Source organism: Heptranchias perlo, chromosome 32 (assembly GCF_035084215.1).
Source record: "Heptranchias perlo isolate sHepPer1 chromosome 32, sHepPer1.hap1, whole genome shotgun sequence".
NCBI classification, from domain to species: Eukaryota; Metazoa; Chordata; class Chondrichthyes; order Hexanchiformes; family Hexanchidae; genus Heptranchias; species Heptranchias perlo.
The window spans coordinates 23087191-23093633 of record NC_090356.1 but is presented as its reverse complement, the minus strand read 5'-3'; positions in this window follow the sequence as shown (position 1 = coordinate 23093633).

Here is a 6443-nt window from a genome sequence, read left to right as displayed (position 1 = left end):
CAGCAGCAGAGAATTGTGAGGAATCAACTTCTGAGAAATGGATGTATCTCTACAAAAGAAACTTAAAATGTTAGCAAAGTATTCAAAAATATTTAGGAAACAATAACCAAGTGAGCAGTTTAAAATGAATACACTGACATTCATTTAAAGAAACCTATTTTAACCCTGAACACATTGCAACCCAGTAATATAACCAAAATATGTGAGAGCCTCATACTGGGCAAGGAATGGAAAATGATCCATTTGCCATCATCAGCATCCCTCATTTTGATAAGCATAAAAAACTTACTGACAAATCACTAACGATGTTACAAAGGTCAACAGCTTAAAGATCCTCTGCTTAATTTGCATTTTTATTTTTTTTAAAAATGTTTTTGAGTGAATTTTTTTATTATTCGATCATGGGATATGGGCATCGCTGGCAAGGCCAGCATTTATTGCCCATCTCTAATTGCCCTTGAGAAGGTGGTGGTGAGCCGCCTTCTTGAACCGCTGCAGTCCGCGTGGTGAAGGTTCTCCCACAGTGCTGTTAGGTAGGGAGTTCCAGGATTTTGACCCAGTGACGATGAAGGAACAGCGATATATTTCCAAGTCGGGATGGTGTGTGACTTGGAGGGGAACGTGCAGGTGGTGTTGTTCCCATGTGCCTGCTGCCCTTGTCCTTCTAGGTGGTAGAGGTCGCGGGTTTCGGAGGTGCTGTCGAAGAAGCCTTGGCGAGTTGCTGCAGTGCATCCTGTAGATAGTACACACTGTAGCCACGGTGTGCCAATGGTGGAGGGAGTGAATGTTTAGGGCGGTGGATGGGGTGCCAATCAAGCGGGCTGCTTTGTCCTGGATGGTGTCGAGCTTCTTGACTGTTGTTGGAGCTGCACTCATCCAGGCAAGTGGAGAGTATTCCATCACACTCCTGACTTGTGCCTTGTAGATGGTGGAAAGGCTTTGGGGAGTCAGGAGGTGAGTCACTCGCCGCAGAATACCCAGCCTCTGACCTGCTTTTGTAGCCACAGCATTTATGTAGCTGGTCCAGTTAAGTTTCTGGTCAATGGTGACCCCCAGGATGTTGATGGTGGGGAATTCGGCGATAGTAACGCCGTTGAATGTTAAGGGGAGTTGGTTAGACTCTCTCTTGTTGGAAATGGTCATTGCCTGGCACTTGTTTGGCACGAATGTTACTTGCCACTTATCAGGCCAAGCCTGGATGTTGTCCATGTCTTGCTGCACGCGGGCACGGACTGCTTCAATATCTGAGGGGTTGTGAATGGAACCGTACGCTGTGAGTTTTGTGCTTGAGGTGAAGGGTGCCAGTGTTGGGCAAGGGAATACTTCTTCCCACTTTCATCAGCATCAAGCACTCCCTCCCCTCTGCTCCAACTTATGACTTGGCCCCCAACTCCAGAACATAGGAATTGCTAGACAAAAAAAACCAAGGTCCATTTAGTTTGTCTTCCACTATCCTGCTAATCGCATGATATGATGATAATGGAGTTGTTGAGTGATCATTGCAATCAATTAGTGTCCAACAGACCCAGACATTACGCAAGGAACACCCCAGTGATGGAGAGCTTTGGGAGACCCTTCTCTCCCACAGATGCAAAATCAGCTCATTGAAATATTTTTCTGATGCCCTCCGGCATGTCATTCGTGCTGCATCGGGAGTGCTGAGAGGCGGGGGCCTGAGTATCAGGCATCAGGGCTACTGGCAGGGGAAAGATTCCAATTGTTCAAAACAGACTCCCCTTCAGCATTCCAGACTATCCAGTCATATACTGGTGAGACCCCCACTATGGAATGAAAATGTTGGGCCTTCATGCAACTTGCACACAAATTGTATGCAGGCTCCCAATGCTACAGTTGCTGGCTGGCCGCATTGGGGCATGCTGGGTACTGTTGAGACCGTGTTGGACTGAGGCCTCCACCAATAATATAGGGGGCAGGGGCCCACCATCATATTACCGACTCCCGTGAGACTTAAGATTCTGATTTGGTTTATTTAAATTACTTCATTAAGTGCCGATAAGACTCACATTTTCCATTCTTGAAAAACAGACAGCCAATCTGACTCGCTGGTCTCCTACACCCAAAGCCGCGACACCTATTGGTATCCTGGACCCAAAGCTGTAACTCCCATTGTCTCCCACACCTGAAGTCCTGAGTCCCATTGGTCCCCTGCTCTAGAAACTCTGACTCTCACTGGGCTCCCACATCCGAAGTTGGCACTAGTATCCTAGCCTGAGGCTAAATATCAGAGCTGCATGGACTTCTAGATAACAATTATATTCTTCTCCTGGATCCAAAGCCTCTGAACAATCAGCTCGATCATTGTATTGAATTTTCACTGGTCTGCCCTAAATTAGGTCACAGCTCCCATAAAGATTCTTGCGGAAAATCAAGAGTGCAGATAATGGGGGTGCAGATAATCAAAGTAAATTGGGCATTTCTCCCATGGCAGGGGAAGGGGGAATGGAGCTAGAATTTGGAGCAGAACCCAGAACTGCTGGGTTTCCGTCCTATCTGTCCTGCTCCGGAAATCCTAATTGTGGTGGTGGGGGGCGGGGGGGTGTCTTCCACCCACCATCTCCCACGTCCCAGCAGCAGTTGGGGGACTCTTCCCTGGTAGTTCTGCCAAGTTAGGCCATTCTACGTCCAGCAGATCCTACGCCTGCTGAGAGCAAGCGCGGGTTCCGTTCTGAGCCTTCCGAAGAATTAAACGAGTAGAGGTAATGATCCCAGAATGCTGACCCTTCCTTACCTGCGGGAAATGTCAACCCATTAGAATCTTTAAATTCGCGGCCTGATTGGGGCCTCGGGCTCCCCTCATCAGAGCGACTCCGATTCTCTGCTGGTCAAGCCGGGCAGGCATCTCTGATGGGCCTCTACTGGTACAGACTGCCCGCCCTGAGTATTAAGAATGACCCAGCCCCTGGGATTTGGGACACGGGCAAAGTCTGGACGATACACCGAGCGGAAGCCCCCTGCCACCTTAGAGGGTCCATGGAATTTCAGGTCCAACCTTTTCACCTAAATTTGTATCATCGCCAAATGAATGATATTAGTGCAGACACCCTGTTCCACAACATTCACAATTATTGTGAACAACAGATTCCCCCTCACAGCAAGCAGAGCATTTCCACGTATAGCCAGTTCTCAATCCATCTAGACAACTTGTTATCTATTCCATGAGCTTTAACCTTCCCTAATAGTCACAGGAGGAACTTTGCCAAACGTCTCTTGAAAATCCAAGTAAACTACTGTATTAATATGTGTCATTTTGTATCTGTAGTTAAGTATATAAAGTTCCTTGACCTGAAAATGTTTATGATTGACAGCTGCAGGCTGATAAAATACAAACTGCATGTTTTGAAGCTTTTCAAGTTTGTTACTCGCTGAAAATAGTAACAAATGTCACAACTACATCTAACGAATTACATCCATCCAGTCGCCTTGTTGCCTCCTCAAAGAATTCCAATAGGTTTGTAAGGTACGACCTATTCCTTCTAAAACCTTGCTGAGTACGCCCTACATTCCCTGTGATCTTTAAATGCTTATTTATATAATCCTTTAGAATGTCCAACAAGCCTCTACTAGAAGATCTCCTGTGGCATTGCTCATAATGAGTTGGAGGATATGCTGTTTTATAACAACAACTTACGTTTATATAACACCTTTAACATAGTAAAACATCCCAAGGCGCTTCACAGGAGCGTTATCAAATAAAACTTGACCCCAAGCAACATAAAGAGATATTAGGACAGGTGACCAAAAGCTTGGTCAAAGGTAGGTTTTAAGGAGTGCCTTAAAGGAGGAGAGAGAGGTAGAAAGGAGGAAAGGTTTAGAGAGGGAACTCCAATGCTTAGGGCCTAGGCAGCTGAAGCTATGGCCGCCAGTGATGGAACGATGGAAATCGGGGATGCACGAGGCCAGAATTGGAGGGCCGCAGCAATCTCGGAGGTTTGTAGGGCTGGAGGAGTTTACAGAGATAGTGAGAGGCGAGGCCATGGAGTGATTTGAAAACAAGGATGAGAATTTTAAATATGAGGCGTTGCCAGATCGGGAGCCAATGTAGGTTAGTGACCACAGGGGTGATGGATGAATGGGACTTGGTGTGAGTTAGGATATGGGCAGCAGACTTTTGGATGAGCTGAAGTTTATGAAAGGTGGGAGGTGGGAGGCCGGCCAAGAAAGTATATAGTCAAGCATGGAGGTAAAAAAGTGTTTCAGCAGCCAATGTATTGAGGCAGGGGTGCAGATGGGCATATAGGGCATATTAGACTGGTTAGCACCCACAAAACAGGCGCTGTGCTGCCAAATTTCTAGGCCCCAATGTTTTCATTTCAGGACTTTAGGTGATGATATATTTTGCCAGATTTTGCTGAAAAAATAACGGTGTCTGAACGACGCACGCCATTATTAATGTGTAAATCATCCAGCAACTTGTAGCAAGAAAGAGATACCCCGTGAGTTGTGAATTGTTACAAGTTACTTGCCAATTTACGCCGCTCTGCCATTAGCTTTGCGGAAACGACATCTCGCACTTAACCTTCCCGTGATTTTCAAGACGTTGCTGGATTTGCACGTTAATTGCCCATTAAATTCACCACAGAAAGTTAGTAATTAACAGCATAAGTACCCTTTTAATGACATAATAATTATTAATGACTGCCAATCAATCTCTCTTGCCTAGAAAGTAAACAATTCTACGTGTGGAGCCTCATTCCTTCAGGTTTTGAATTGTTTTAGGAGATTTTAAAAATGTCAAGTTTTAAATTTTTACTTTTTTTTTCTTACTTTTCCTTTCTGTCTCTTTTTTCTCCCTTTCTTAATCCAATCTTTATTTTTCTTTCTGTACCCGATTTGACATTGAATTCACCCACTCTAATTTACCCTTCTTCTCAGTCCTTCCTCTGTTTATTTCTCAATCCTTAAATCTCATCGGTTAAAGAGATAAACCATTTGTCCCATTGTTCACCAAGGTCCCGGATGCCCTATCTCCCTCGCCACACCGTTATCAGCTGGCACTTCCAGCAACTTTATGGGCAAAGATTTATAACCTAAATGTGTAATTGTAAGTCTAACTAACAGGGCACATCGTGAGATGCCCTGCTCTGTCAAAATCTGGCCCATTATTTACCTTCTAGTTTTAGATTTCAAACTTGTGAATTGCAAGTTTAACATAAGATGAGTATGAGAAAAGCCATTCAACCCATCAAGCTCATTCATTCCACAGCCCATGCATGGATAATTCAGTCATGGAATCCTCTCATCTACCAATATCACCATGATCTTTTCCAAACCCAATGTGAATCAAATAGATTTACAGTATTAACATCTTTATGATTGGCAATACCCTTTTCTCAATCCAATTTATTTTATTCTGATAAATGGAACTAATTGGCACTGGTGTTACTTGTTTTGGGTTAAATTACTCTGACACAGATGTCTCCTGTTACTTTCCATCCCACATTTTTCTCTTTCTTTGAGAACACTGAGGTCTTTCTGCACTTTTATTTGATTTCCTTGTGTACTTTAGATAAGAGTCATTTTTACCACAGTTGAGCATGACGTAGCCTTGGAGAGAGGAAGAAGATTGGACGGAGTTTCCTAACAGATCACATGCTATTCATTTTAGAATTCTTCATTGTACAACATTTTGGTTCCATTTGTAGCATTCGTGCCTCTGAGTCCGAAGGTCGTGGGTTCAAACCCCACTCCAGGACTTGAGCACATAATGTAGACTGACAGTTCATTGCAGCACTGAGGGGGTGTTGTATTGTCAGAGGTGTCATCTCTTGGTTTGAATGTTAAATTAAGGCCCTGTCTACCTGTTCCTGTGAACGTAAACGATCCTATGGCACGATTCGCAGAAGAACAAGGAATTCTCCACAATCAAAAAGTCAGCCGACACTCACTGTCTAGGTTCAGATCTAAAGGATGGCCACTTGGGCCATGTACTAGAGGACAGCCAGACCCTGTGGAACTGAATCCCCGCAAAGGATCAATGTCTTCAAGAAAAAAATTGGGAGAAAAAAGGAGAGAGGACTGGAATAAAAAAAAATAAAGAATAAACATTATCACTCACAATTTCAAATCGGTCTCAACAAAAAAAGTTACAACTATATTAACCCTGTTAGCATGTTTTAAACTAATTTACTATTTTTAAAATCTATTTTTAAGGATAATCATTGGGCCATTTTGAACAGGATATGTGGTAAAATTACCAAGCTCTTCCATCTGGGCAGGTATTTTTATCACTGCTAATATCTGGTTCAGTGCTTAATAGTTCAGTGAGATAGTCAAAGTACCTTGTCCAAAGGTTTTATACAGTAAACAAAAATAGTGTAACCTTGACACACATCTGAAAGGACGGTATCAACATTTAGTATGATAATGTGTGTATCAATATTTTTAACACATATTTTAATATTCTGGAAAGGGTAATGATTGAC